Source organism: Rhynchophorus ferrugineus, unplaced genomic scaffold, assembly GCF_030347505.1.
Source record: "Rhynchophorus ferrugineus isolate W39M unplaced genomic scaffold, kcgeb_rfMv2 rfM7, whole genome shotgun sequence".
Classification (NCBI taxonomy): domain Eukaryota; kingdom Metazoa; phylum Arthropoda; class Insecta; order Coleoptera; family Curculionidae; genus Rhynchophorus; species Rhynchophorus ferrugineus.
The window spans coordinates 32,083,188-32,097,785 of NW_027472586.1; the positions used below are offsets into that span (position 1 = coordinate 32,083,188).

The window sequence follows — 14,598 nt, forward strand, 5'->3', positions numbered from 1 at the left end:
ACTTGCGTTTTGCAGCTTTTTGCTTTTTGCTTTTCCCTATTTCTCGATAGTTATTTTATCGGCTGCTATCAGCAAACATAACCATAGTAGCATATTCTATTTGTGGTATATCACATGTATAGCCTAGGAAAAAACAGGACCCAAAGCACTATCTTACGGCACAGTTGCTGTTGTTTCTTTCGTCGTTTCATAAGCTTCTTGTTGTTTAACTCTAAACATCCTCCCTAACATGTAGAAGTTAAATGTATTGGTTCGGTAACATATTATCGAGTTTATGCTAGTGTGAAATTTTGATCTAAATGATTGGAGAAAGCTTGAGCTTTTTATTTCACCCTACGTCTCTTATATGGTTAATGAACATTTAGTCCCCCTTTTTAACATTATTTTCCATATTGAGTAATCTGTTTCGTTTTTAATTCCTTCATTTTTAATTTCCAATATTTCCCTTTTTAACCTTTGTAACAGGTCAATTTAAAAGTTCCCGACCTGACATATAGTTGGCGCTACTAGAATTATATTCATATATTTTTAGTTAGCCCTAACACTTAAACGATGCGTGTGTAAATTTGACATCTGTCGAATCATTAGTTTGTTAATTGTAGCATTTTGAGTGAAGCAACTTTTGTTATTGTGAATTTCGCGTGTTGATAAAATATTGTTTTTGAAGGGAAAAAATCGGGTTGAAGTAAAAACTTGGCTTCATACCGAGTTTCCGGACACTGCCTCAGGAAAATCAGCCATCAAGGATTGGTATGCTAAGTTTAGACGTAGTGAAATGGGCACCGAAGAAGGTGAACGCAGTGGACGCCCAAAAGTGGTTGTTACCGACGAAAACATTTAAAAAATTAATAAAATGCTTTTGAATGACCGTAAATTAAAATTGCATAATAAAATGACATAGCAGACACTCTAAAGATATCAACTGAACGTGTACATTATATCATTCACAAATATTTGGGTATGAGAAAGCTCTGTGCAAAGTGGTTACCGCGCGAGCTCACTTTTGACCAAAAACAACGACGAGTTGATGATTGGGAACAGTGTTTAAAGATGATGAAGTGTAATAAACCCGAGTTTTTGCGTCGATATGTGACAATGGATGAAACATGGGTCCATCATTTCACCCCGAAGTCCAATAGACAATCCGAGTGGACTGCGTACAATGAACCCGCCCCAAATCTTGGAAAAACGCAACAGTCAACTGGCAAGTTTATGGCTTTTGTATTTTGGGATGCGCATGGAATAATTTTCATTGACTACCTTGAAAAAGGAAGGACCATTAGCAGCGACTATTACATAGCGTTATTGGACTCACTGGGAAGAAATTTTCGTCGAGTGAAAATGTGAGCGCCGAAACTAAGCCCTATTTTGAAACAAAGGACAAATCGTACTACAAAAATGGCATCGAAAAGTTGGATGGTCACTATAATCAGTGTATCACCCTTGAAGGGAATTATGTTGAATAAAAAAAAAAGTAATTATGACAAAAAAAATGTGTTTTGCTATGATAGGCCGGGGACTTTTCAATTAATCTGTTATTATATTATATAACCGATTTTTATTTTCAGATGTTCTATTTTGTTGAATTTTTTTCATAATTTTTATTTTTCAGCTACCCTTTGCTTAGAAAGTTCAGTTAACTATAAACTATTTTTAATAGCGAACTAGCTAAATAAATTTAAAAAATGTATTTACGTTAGGAAACATTTTTTCAAGTATAGATGCTCTTTCCATGTTGTCATAAAATTATATATGCATCGCAAATTATTTAAATATTTTAAATACATATTAATAACAGACAAATTAAAATAAATATGATACATAATAGGTAATTTTGATTACCATCATAATAGGCATTTTGACGAGATTGTTGCTACGGAACTATCGTAAAATATAATTACCGGATTCGCGGTAAGAAATAGTGAGGGTGATCAAAAGCGGGGGAGTTACGGAGCTTATACTTTCAAGGACGATGTCGGAAATTGCTTGCCAAACCCAATTACAACGGCGAAGGGGGGGAGGCGAGGTCGTGGGGATCTCGCGAAGGCCACGCATGCCCATGGCTGTATCAGCTGCACCGAATTGCATCGGGGATCGGACGGAAGTAGGTCATTTAACAAAGAGAGAACTACATAAAGTACGCAAAAGGTAACGACATCAAGCAGCCAGACAAAATAGAGTATTTTTCGCAAGGTCTCGTCTTTTTATGGAAAATTAAAATGGTCTTTCCAGGGACGAAATCAAGAATGGTTTCAAAGCATTCAAGTATATAAGCAGATACTTAAATATTTGATAATAGTAAATCGCAGAGTTTGAGAAAATCATTTTCGTTATCGATCATTCGATGCACCTGTCTACTAATCAGACTGTTGAGTCAACTGTTTGGTTTCCATTGTCGAAGAAAGCTACATTGCTAGTAGTCGTTGTCGACTAACCTCAAATTTCCTTTACAATAATTTGAATTTAGGTATATAACTGGGAGGACCCATCGACTTTATCTTAGTCTGTAATGTAATGATATTTATATATTAACACTGCTGTATTTTTTATTATATGCACCTCACTACAACTGCATTACACAAGATCAGATGGAGACACAAGCTGAAAATGGTGTCTATTCTCATGTCTTCTTGCAGTTCTCTTGACTTCCTGTGTGATAGTGCTGTGTGATAGGGTATCTGAAGATCTCGCTGGAAATAATTATACTCGCAGTGTATCGATGCACCTATTATACTTCTCAGAACCTTGTTCTGTGAAACTTATAACAGGTCAATTGAACGTCCCCGGCTTACCATAGTAAACCACATTTTTTTGGCAAAATTAGTTTTTTTTATTAAACATAATTCCCTTCAAGGGTGATACACTGATTATAGCGACCCTCCAACTTTTCAATGCCATTTTTGTAGTACGATTTGTCCTTTGCTTCAAAATAGGGCTCAGTTTCGGCGATCACCTCTTCATTCGAAATCTTTTGAGTTCTGAGAACAGGAAATAGTCGCTGGCGGCCAGATTTGGAGAATACGGTGGATGAGGAAGCAATTCGGAGCCCAATTCATGGATTTTTTCCATCGTTTTAACTGACTTGTGACACTGTGCATTGTCTTGGTGAAGCAGCACTTTCTTTTTCTTCAAATGCGGCCGTTTTTCGGCGATTTCGTCCTTCAAACGGTCCAATAACGCTATATAATAGTCGCTGTTGACGGTCCTTCCTTTTTCAAGGTAGTCAATGAAAATTATTCCATGCGCATCACAAAATACAGACGCCATAACCTTACCTTAGCTGACTGTTGGGTTTTCCCAATCTTTGGAGCGGGTTCATCGCGCGCAATCCACTCGGATTGTCTATTGGACTTCGTGGTGAAATTAATGACCCATGTTTCATCCATTGTCACATATCGACGCAAAAACTCGGGTTTATTACGCTTAATCATCTTCAAACACTGCTCCGAATCATCAACTCATCGTTGTTTATGGTCAAAAGTGAGCTCGTACGGCACTCACTTAGCATAGAGCTTTCTCATACCCAAATATTCGTGAATGATATGATGTACACGTTCAGTTGATATCTTTAGAGTGTCTGCTATTTCATGCAATTTCAATTTACGGTCATTCAAAAACATTTTATGGATTTGTGAAATGTTTTCGTCGGTAACAACAATTTTTGGGCGTCCACTGCGTTCACCGTCTTCGGTGCTCATTTCACTACATCTAAATTTAGCATACCAATCCTTGATGGTTGATTTTCCTGGGGCTGTGTCCGGAAACTGTAACTTTTGCTTCAACTGTATTTTTTCCCTTCAAAAAGCAATATTTTATCAACACGCGAAATTCACAATAACAAAAGTTGCTTCACTCAAAATGATATAATTCACGAACTAATAATCCGACAGCTGTTAAATTTATACACGCATCTCTTGGGGGTTAGGGCTAACTAAACAACATATGGATTTTATTCTAGTAGCGCCATCGATGTGTCCGGCCTGGGATTTTTCAATTGACCTGTTACATATAATAATGCATACTATAAGATAATCACAATATCGTCCATCATTAGTGATTTTGTTGTGAAATGTTCTTTTAATCGAAATATGTTGAAAATTTGATCTTAGAGCAAGATTTAGAACAGGATATTTTGTACAGGGGATTACTTACTGAAGTGATCTACATCCCATATATATAATAATCAACATCAACGAAATAATTATTACTCATTGAAACACTATCCCAATCACGACGATGGTTAATATAAAAATCGATCGCTATCTATTTATGTATAATCCAAAACTAATTGCCAACATAATATACAAATATACACCATTTTGACGGGATTATCAGAATTCGAATTTCAATGTTTGTCGCAAAAGGCAAATAATCCCGGGACAACCCGTTCTCACCATATGATCCGTTCTAATTGTACAAATAATAAATGTTTGCTATCCTGCAGACAGGGGAGATTTTTATCCCAAGGCTTCGTGCATCCGGCGAGAGACTGGTGGAGGAAAATCGATAAATTTATAGGAATTTTTATAGGTAAAATCCTCCTGCATAGAATACGAAACACTATTCGTATTTTATACGTTGTGTCTAAACGTTTCCTATTCGAAATGTTATATATGATATGATGGGTTATTAGTTATAAGGGGTACTGTTTATATTGGGTGTTTTCACGTATTCTGATAATTTTTTCACCTTAAAATCGCTTTCGTCGAAAAAAAATTGGTTCATTGTATGTTAATAAACATGTTTTTCATCATTTTATAAAAATTGTTCCCACTATGAGGAAGCTCTGTTCAAAGTGGGTGCCACGTTTGCTAATTGTTGACCAAAAACAAGAACGTGTTGATGATTCTGAGCAGTGTTTGGCCTTGTTGAAACGTAACAAACCGGAACGATTTTTACGTCGATATGTGAAAATGGTTGAAACATGCATCCATCACTTCACTCCGGAATCAAAACGATCGTCATCTGAACGGACAGAAACTGGTTAACCTGGTCCAAAACCCTCGAGATCACAACAATGAGCTGGAAAGGTTATGGCCTCGTTATTTCTTCTTCTTCGAATGTCTTGAGAAGCGAAATGCTATCAATGGTGAATATTATATAGCGTTATTGGAGTATTTGAAGGAAGAAATTACAAAGAAAAGACCGCATATAACAAAGAAAAAAAAAATTGAAAAAAAGATTTGTCTCCTAGCGACTATTAACTTTTCGCAGACCTCAAAAAATGCTTACGGGTAAGAAATTTGAATGAAGAGGTTATCGCTGAAACGGAGGCCAATTTTGAAACAAAACATAAATCATTCTACAAAAGTGGTATTAAAATGTTAGATCGGCGTTCGAATGATTGTGTAGCTCTTGATGGAGATTACGTTGACGAATAAAGCCAATGCTGAACAAAAAAAACTTTTTCTTTGTTACGTCCGAGACTTTTCAGGCCACGTGTTATATCATTAATTCTAGTACATCTGAATAAAATCGTTTTGAAGAATATGAAGAAAAAACGACTTGGTTTTACTAATTTTAAGCTTCTAAATTATATTTTAAGATGTTTTATTTCTTAATTTCTGTTAAACAGGTTTTTGTTAGACCGGCTTGGTGGTGTAGTGGTAAAGGCGATAGGACGGTACTCCTATTGTTGCGATAGCCGCTGGTTCGAATCCTGCTGGGCATGGCCGTAAATTTATGTTTGTGATTGCTTAAAATTTGTGATTGTCCTAGGTAAGCGTGCAAAATCCGACAAGGAAAATGATTCCAGTCACGCCAGTAACCAGGCTGGGTAAGACCGGATGTCTTCTGCGATGATTTCTAAGTAGGTCAGTCGCCAGTCGGTAGGTTTAATGCCAAGAACCGTGGTTCGGAACCCACGTTAATCTTTAGATCCAGTTGAGATAGACCCACAGTTGGTAAAAGGAGACTTTAAAATATATATATAAAAAAGCATCATTGTTAGGGGGCAGGGGGAGACGCCAACATCAACAAATCAACTATCAATCTCAAATCGGCTATTTGAATTCAAAAAAGATATTTAGAAGGAATTCTAATATATAAATGTATGTAAAAATGCGCCATTTTCAACAGAATTCATATAAGTGACGCCATTCGCATCATTTAAACGATATTTAATTTATTATGTACATATCAAAATGAAGACTTTTTTAATCTATTTTAGTATTCAGTAATTATTTCTATGCATATAATACAGAACATTAATTTCATGCAAACCCACTGTACTGAAACCGTAATAACCATTGCCAGTACATGGAGACGATATCTTCGCCTTCTTTGACATGGATCATACTAAAAAGATCAAAGCTTTTCGCATAAATTTATCTAATTTTTTACAACAGAAACTTGAAATGGATTTTTCCGGTATAAAACAAGATTATAATGGACGATAATGGACTAAAACATTCTAAAATTAAATTTACGCCCACCACCGGGAAAACTTTATTGAGATCTTTTCAAACAAGGCTCAGCGTTAATCAGCCTTAAATTTGATTTAATTTTTAATTTTTGCCGTAACGTAACGTTGTTTAGCGCCTTCGAATGTATTTACGCTTCTAATTTTAAGACAAATAAGATGCTGTTTGTTGTTTAATTAAGGATAATATAACTGATTTTCATTGTTTTAAATGTATCGTATCAGGAAGTAAATGAAAATAATATTTTACTGTTTTTACTAAATTGTTTTGTGTACTCCTTATTTATATATATTTGTTTCAAGTTATTTTGTAAATATGTATCACTTAAAGTGTATTTAAGTAATTTTAAAACTTTTGTTTTGGCGGAGAAAATTGAAGTCTTGCTGTTTCGTTGGTATGAATGATATCCAGTGTAAATTTTAATCAGCAATATATATTAGTAAAAATGCAGAAATTAATGATGTAATGCTTAAGGCTGGATTTTTGACATTCATTACGTTTGTTGTTGAAGAGAACTGCATCAAACACTTTTATAAACACATTGTGATGCTAGTTCATCATATCTATTTTGGTTTTTATGATTTAAAACGGCGATTTTTATGTAATTGTCGAGGAACGGCATGACAATTCTATGAATTCCAAGAGTTATTGGACGAGAACTCACCTTAAGCTCTCAAATAATTTTTCAAACAGTTTAGCAGATGATGAATCAACTAATTCCAGACGTTTGCAAGGGGTGGAAAAGATCCAAAAGGTGGAGATGTGGATACACACATCTACACAAATTGACTGAAAAGGTATTGCTGTGGATATGGTGGGATCAAAGAAACCCGAAAGAAACTGTTCCTGCAGATTGTTGCAAACATGCCAGCAATAACGAGAACAGACATAAAATCAATCTCTTTTATGACAACGCTTGACCACACATGACAAGGTATGTAGTGGATATACCGTCATAGCTAGAATTGGAAGTTCTGTTTCATTCAGCGTACTCACATAGCACTTTTTGATTAGCTATATTGATTCTTCATAATGGAACAGTGTATCTTAGCTGCCACATTGGATCGCTGCCAAACCAACATAGTTCTTTCAACAGAGCATATATATACAGAAAAATATTTGTATTTAAATACATTTTACTAATTCATCAAATGCCTAGTTGCTAAGAAATGATTAGAATACATGTAAGCACTTTATATATACCGAGTAAAATTGTATTCAGTAGAGTTCTTTAATTTTGAGTCACGTTGTACAGGTCACGACTCATAAATCGGAACAAGTTGTAATCAGATGAGACAAAGTCTGGAGAATACGGCGGGTGGAATAGCACTTCCTATATTAATGTTTCTAGCTATGTTTTCACCGATTTTACAACATGTGGTGGGGCTTTGTCATGCTGAAAAATAACATTTGTGTGTCTTTGCTCGTATTCGGGCTGTTTTCAAATGTATACAGTAACACAATCTGTTGCAAATTCTTTAAAACTAATTTACAGGCCTCCCCTCCAACTTTTTAATACCATTTATGTATTACGATTTGTCATGTCAAATAGGCCTCAGTTTCGTCGATCAGCTCTTTATTTGACTAGAATTTCTTGACAGAGAGCATTCCTTTGAGATCTGAGAACAGGAAATAGTCGCTGGTGGCCAGATCTGGAGAATACGGTGGATGAGGAAGCAATTCGAAGCCCAATTCATGGATTTTTGCCATCGCTTTCACTGACTTGTGAGATGATGCATTGTCTTGGGGAAGCAGCACTTTCTTTTTCTTCAAATGCGGCCGTTCTTCGGCGATTTCGTCATTCAAACAGCCCAATAACGCTAGTAATAGTCGCTGTTGATGGTCTTTCTGGATGATTCCTTTTTCAAGGTAGTCAATAAAAATTATTCCATGCGCATCCAAAATACAGACGCCCTAACCTTGCCAACCGACTGTTGCGTTTTCCCACGCTTTGGGTTCATCGTGTGCAGCCCACTCGTATGACTGTCGATTGGGCTTCGAAGTGAAATGATGGGGCCATGTTTCATCCATTGTCACATATCGACGCAAAAACTTGGGTTTATTACGCTTCTTGATCATCTTCCAACACTACTCCGAATAATCAACTCGTCGTTGTTTTTGGTCAAAAGGGAACTCGCGAGGCACCCACTTTGCACAGAGCGTTCTCATACCCAAATATTCGCGAATGATATGATGTACACGTTCAGTTGATATTTTTAGAGTATTTGCGATTTGATTCAATTTCAATTTACGGTCATTCAATATCATTTTGTGGATTTTTTAAATGTTTTCGTCGGTAACAAACTCTTTAGGGCGTCCACTGCGTTCACCGTCTTCGGTGCTCATTTCACCACGTCTAAACTTAGCATACCAATCCTTGATGATGAATTTTCCTGGGGCAGTGTACGCGAACACATTTTCACAATAACAAAATTTGTTTCACCCAAATTGCTATAATACACAAACTAATGATATATATATAATGATATTATATATAAGTAGGACAGGTTATTGTAAAATGTGATGTATGGAAAATAATTATTTGATAATGATGATGATATTTTAGTACCAAAGAACTAACTATTAATCAATACGATTAATTTATTTTGATTACCTCTTATTAGCTTTTATTTAGCTGGAAGGTGATTAATTTATTATATACCAAGAAATACGGTCACAAAATTCAGTACAAAATACCGTCTTCGGTGCTAATTTCACCACGTATAAGTTTAGCATACCAATCCTTGATGATTGGTTTTCCTGGGACAGTGTTTTTTTAAATTTGGAAATAACAAGTCACTGGGTGCTAAATCCTTATTAGTCATTATAAGTAATTCGAAACCCACTCCGTGATTTTGGTAATCGTACTATCCATTTACCTAATATAAAAAACCTGTTTGCTTTCAGTTTGAACCTATCTATTTTCAATCCAATTTTGCATGCAAAGTCATTCGAATATTCTTCCATTAGACGTTCTGAGTCACATTCATCTTGTAAACAGTTGCAAACACGGTAGCAGATGTGTCATGAAATTCAATCTACTTGTCTTTGATCTTTTTCGGTGTTTCCTTTAAATATATGCCTTTAATCATCGGTCCAAGCTTACTTTTCTTCATTTCTTTAACCGAATAAAGGCTTATTGGTTTAACCGATGGTAGAAATGAAATCATGTTATTGTAAACTGAGACAATGTACTCGCAATCGAGATTCTGTGGATATAAAATGTGTAAAAACAATTAAAAAACATAAAAAAGTAATTCATTAATATCATTGAATTATTATACCATATTATATACCCAAAACAATAAGAAAATGGTTACATATTAAAAGACGGATAATAGAAGACCCTGCTAACCATCCTAGCAGATATAATTATATCTTCTCGTAACGCGAGTAATTGTAGGTCTTTTGTATAAACACTTACACTGTCTTACATTTACAAAACGCTTCTAGTGGTACAATAGCGAAAGGGCTTTTGAATTGCAAATTGTACGAAATAATTACCAGTATTAATTATAGCTACATTGTTATATGGTTTTCTTCTTTCGGTAATGGTTTCTTGGCGTAGGTTCCTGTTAAAAGGGTTCCAATCTCTCTCTTAATGGGATCAAAAATTGTATTTATGCAAATGGCGAGGCGAAGAGGGCTTATATTAAAGCTCAAGCTGTGAATGGCGGTCCATTTTCAATTAATTGGTGTTATTCATTTTTATTAAGAAGCAAATAATTTTCAAAATTGTTGGTAAATGATGAATTATTTTTTATTTTAATTTAAATTTGTAATGTCCACTTATGCGCATTATCAGTAGTGCCTGCTAAGTTTTCTTGATTGATTTGAATCATTTTCTAACATAATTTATACCATGTAAACAAGCAACAATGCTAGAGAAAGCTTCAAACTAAAGAAAATCTACAACTATTACTGAACAGAAATTAGGAAATAATATAGTATAACTAACACTGAATCCTCATTTAGTTATTTGATTAAATATATTCGACATAAAGTGGTGTTTCGAAACATATGTTTTCGAAAGAAAATTGAAAGTCTTGCATGAAGGGACACTCTCATACAGGACACACAGTATTTCCGTATATATTGGCATTCAGCATATATTGGGTTTCTCCAGTGTAATATCTTAAAACTACTCTTGTATGTGCTTTACGCTGCAGATAATCCAGCAATAAAAGGTAAAAACAGTACTAGGAGCATTTCTCGATGACACAGTGATTATGACAAAACATATATTTCTGCCTAAGGCTATGCAAACAATACAAATAGCAGTCAACAAGATCTACAAATGGACTAGAGACTGAAAAATACAACTTAATCTATATTTATCCATCTTAATTTTATGTTACGACGAAATGACAAAAAACCTAATTATATCACCTGACGGATTCCTCAAGTAGAATCAGCTAAATATCTTGGCATCCATTTTGATAGTAAGTTAAAGAAACATCATCAGACTCAAAATCAAGCAACTGTTCTGGTTAGACGGAAGATACTCTCAACTTGAGCTAAAATCAAAGAGATTAGTTGATTAGCCAATCGTAAAGACAATGCATCTATTACTTACCAATGCTTGTCGCTACGTAGCCAGCAAAGAACTGCATGCTAACCTCGAAATCAAATGGATTTACGAGGATATCCAAGATTTTGCGTTAGAACATGATATGAGGTTCTAAATCACAGCAACATGGAAGCAATGTAGCTACTGGACAACACGCAGGAAATCAGAAGATTTAAGCGAACCAAACCACACGGACGTGTATAGTGTACATGTGCTACTCTACAATTTTTAGTTTAAGAAATTCCGTTTTATTTAATGATGAAAATATATACTGATCTTGCTTATGCACTAATGCAAGTACAACAGAACAGTAATAATAAATTAATTTATAAAATGAAATTGTGCGTATTAAAAAGACCAGTGAATAAGTTGACAGTACAAAAGAACATTATTTTTTCAGAAGATAAAACTATAAGAGACTTCTTTCGGGAATATAATCGGGAACAAGTCAATATTTCCTATTTTATAACTGTTATAATTTTCTTTCGTTGATTTTCAGGAACTATAGCCCATTCAATAAATCAGCCGACTGACGTCATAGATGATGTCGAATATATTGCCATTTGCAGTTTATAATACAATATTTTTAACAAAAAAAAAACAACCGACTAAAAAAAATCAAAGTTTGTAATAACTAAATAAAAATAAACCAAAACCTTATTTAACCTATCTATTACACGTAGTTTATATTCTACTATATACACAAAATTTAGCTTAATACCTACCTAAACCTATTTATCTATTTACAATATTATTTTAACCACTACCAACTGACTACTTCGGTTCTGAACCCAAATAGTTTTTCCATCACATCAGCTCAGCAATAACATTATACACAAATATCTGATTATTTTATATAAGAAATATGTGAAAACTTTGGACGTGCTTTTGAAATTTGAGCGCTTTTCCCCCTTCTGCGATTTGGTTCTAATGGAACTACCTCGAAAAAAACGGCCCACAATTGACGGAGAAATCGGCGAACATACATTAAGAAATGCAGTCTGATATTGAACCTCTTCCTTTTTCGAAGTCGGTTAAAAATGGAAAATTCGTTTTAAATTTACAACAGTCTTAGTTATGCTTGGGTTTTGTTGTATTTTTTGATTACAATTTTTTCTCTTTTTACTTTACAAATATCTTTTCCAAATAAATGAATACTAGATCGAATGAATTAATTAATTTTTGTTGGAAAACCGCCTTATATAATACAGCAAATTATACGGAAAACAGTAATAATTTGTATCCAATGATGTAGGCTAACTTCCAGCGTATCTTTATCGAAAACAATAAATCCGACGTAACGAATTGAAAAGTGATCTACAAATAAGCCGAAGTTGAGAGCGATAAAGTCGAAACCGAATTATTTCCAGCGTCGGTATAGACCGGATTTATCGCAAACTATAAACGGCACACCGAGGAAAATTCTCAGACAAAGAACGGTCCCAAGGACGAAACGATGACGGCGCGGTGGGCGTAGAGAGGGCGGTTTTGATCCCCCCCTGACGGCGGCAACGTCGCAAACGTCCGCTCTTCCTTCGCGTCGGGACGCCGCTCGTATCAGTTGGAGCGACGCGATGGCGTGCAATCCGTGACCTGAAGGTTCGTCCATCGATCGATGGACGAACCTTATCGTTTGCGTCGGTGCAGCGGTCCAAGAGCCGTCCGTCAGGCGCCACGCTTTCCTCCGTCTCGCAAAACGACGTCGACGTCGACCGGCATCGTCCCGCGTTGTTTTTGTTTTGTTTTGTTTTGTTTTCGGCCCGGTGTTGATGTGTTGTTTCCTGCTACATGGGGCTTTAGCGGGATTATGCGGATATCACTGAAAGGTATTTGTGATGTTGTGTTTTTTCGTAACCTTCGGAAGTAAATTGATATTTATACAAACGGATCAGTTTTATATATTCGAAATACCCCATGGAACATTTTGTATTTTATTAAGTAAATGTTTGTTTAAAAAAAGGAAATTGAAAGTGAGGAAACCAAAAACTTTAAGTGATATCTATCTAAGTGAAAAAGTGACATACTATCAAGTAAAATTCCCCCTAAATTATTTAACAAAAATTATAAAATTAAAATACGTAATAATTCTTCAAGTGGAATTGTAATTACCATAAATATTGGAAACAATACATAATTTTCTTGAATGGTACATGTCTTTGTCTGTATTTTACGAAAAGAAAGAAAACGTTCAATACGAAAACGAACAATCATTGACTCCATAATATGATGTAGGCACTACAAGTTTACAAAACATATTTAATGAACCGCCAAAAGTTCCTGAACCATCGGGAAATATTAGGAGAACCTAAATTCGAATAAGATTATTGAAGAAACGTGATACTCCAATTTAATTTGTAAAAAACGATGACCGTTCGTTAATTAAATTGGATCTGTAACCACAAGTGCTTTTTGTAACTTTAGTATTTCGATAAGGGCTTCGTCACCTTTTTCTATTGGCCACTGATGCTTTTCGGGTTTTATTTTTATCGCGGTGCTCGTTATCGATCATGATTCGTCTTAAATCGGACGCAGGGTTGTTTCAGAGTTCGCCTCTATAAATAACGACGTAAATAAAAAACAAAAATACAGCTTTAAGTCGATTTAAGACTTTTAATGCATAGTTCGAGGAAACCGAAAGCGGCTGTTGGAAGTCGGAGATATTCCGACATCGGAGGAGTAAATAAAATCCTTTGTTGTCTCCATAAATAAACCGATATTGATTTATGTGATGTGATATATGTTTGAAGGCTCTATGATAGAAGGCTCAATTATAATATATCTAAGACTAAGGTAGCTAAAACTTTTCTTCATTTTTTATGTATCAAACTGATTCTGAGTTGAAGAAATTCTCATATTTTGAGGCAATCCGGGAATTGACCAACCTCATGGCTATTTCGTAAAGAATGAATCAATGTAGGAATTAATACATTTTCATCTGTCCATTATTCCCATTACTAAATTCACTGCTTCTAAGCCCTTGTTTCACTTAAATCAGTTTTTGGAAGTTTTCTTAATGCACCAACGTCCATTGATTTATTTTGTTCCATTGCCCCTTTTTTGGTACATTTATCACTGCTGCAGACTTGCCCTGAAAATTATTCAATCCATAAAACTAGCGTTGCGAACTATCGACTGTTTAGTAATTGACTACTGTTTATTATCGACCGTTTTAGTCGCGGTCCGACTGATTTGACTGCTTTTGATTGTCGATTGCCTCAGTCAAATACTTCCATTCATTATTTTCGGTCATAGTAGTTTTTTTTTGTTCTGGCCTAAAATCAGGCGGTAGAGTACATGACGGATACCTGGTCGTGAAGATTTGCCCTGGAGTGACAAGCTGGACCGGGTTATGTGGGACTATCTCTACGTTTACCAATACATTAAACCGAAACCGCCTCGCAGTTGACCCCTGTGGATCGCTACTGCTACTGCATTAAATTTGGGGATATGGCACTCGCAGATCGGGCAGCCGTTATAGGGCACGAGGACCCGGCGACTCTATTGATTCGCGAACTTGAGTTAACACACGACTGGATACTATCGTATGGCGCAAAAGTTATGACTGCAGCGACGGATGATGCCGTTTTAGTCTGGAAGAGGGGGAGG

At 35.5% G+C, this 14,598-nt stretch overlaps 1 protein-coding gene across 4 annotated transcripts in view; it reads left to right on the top strand.

The window, feature by feature from the left end:
- Positions 1-14,598, top strand: part of EcR (Ecdysone receptor) — a 604,745-nt gene that overhangs the window by 252,159 nt on the left and 337,988 nt on the right. The window contains exon 1 of one of the 4 annotated variants that reach the window (XM_076409507.1): positions 12,492-12,818. The exons of the other annotated variants lie outside the window; for them this stretch is intronic. The gene's annotated coding sequence lies outside the window, so the exon portion shown is untranslated. Of the gene's footprint in view, positions 1-12,491; positions 12,819-14,598 lie in introns of those variants that run through there. 4 annotated transcript variants of the gene reach the window in all.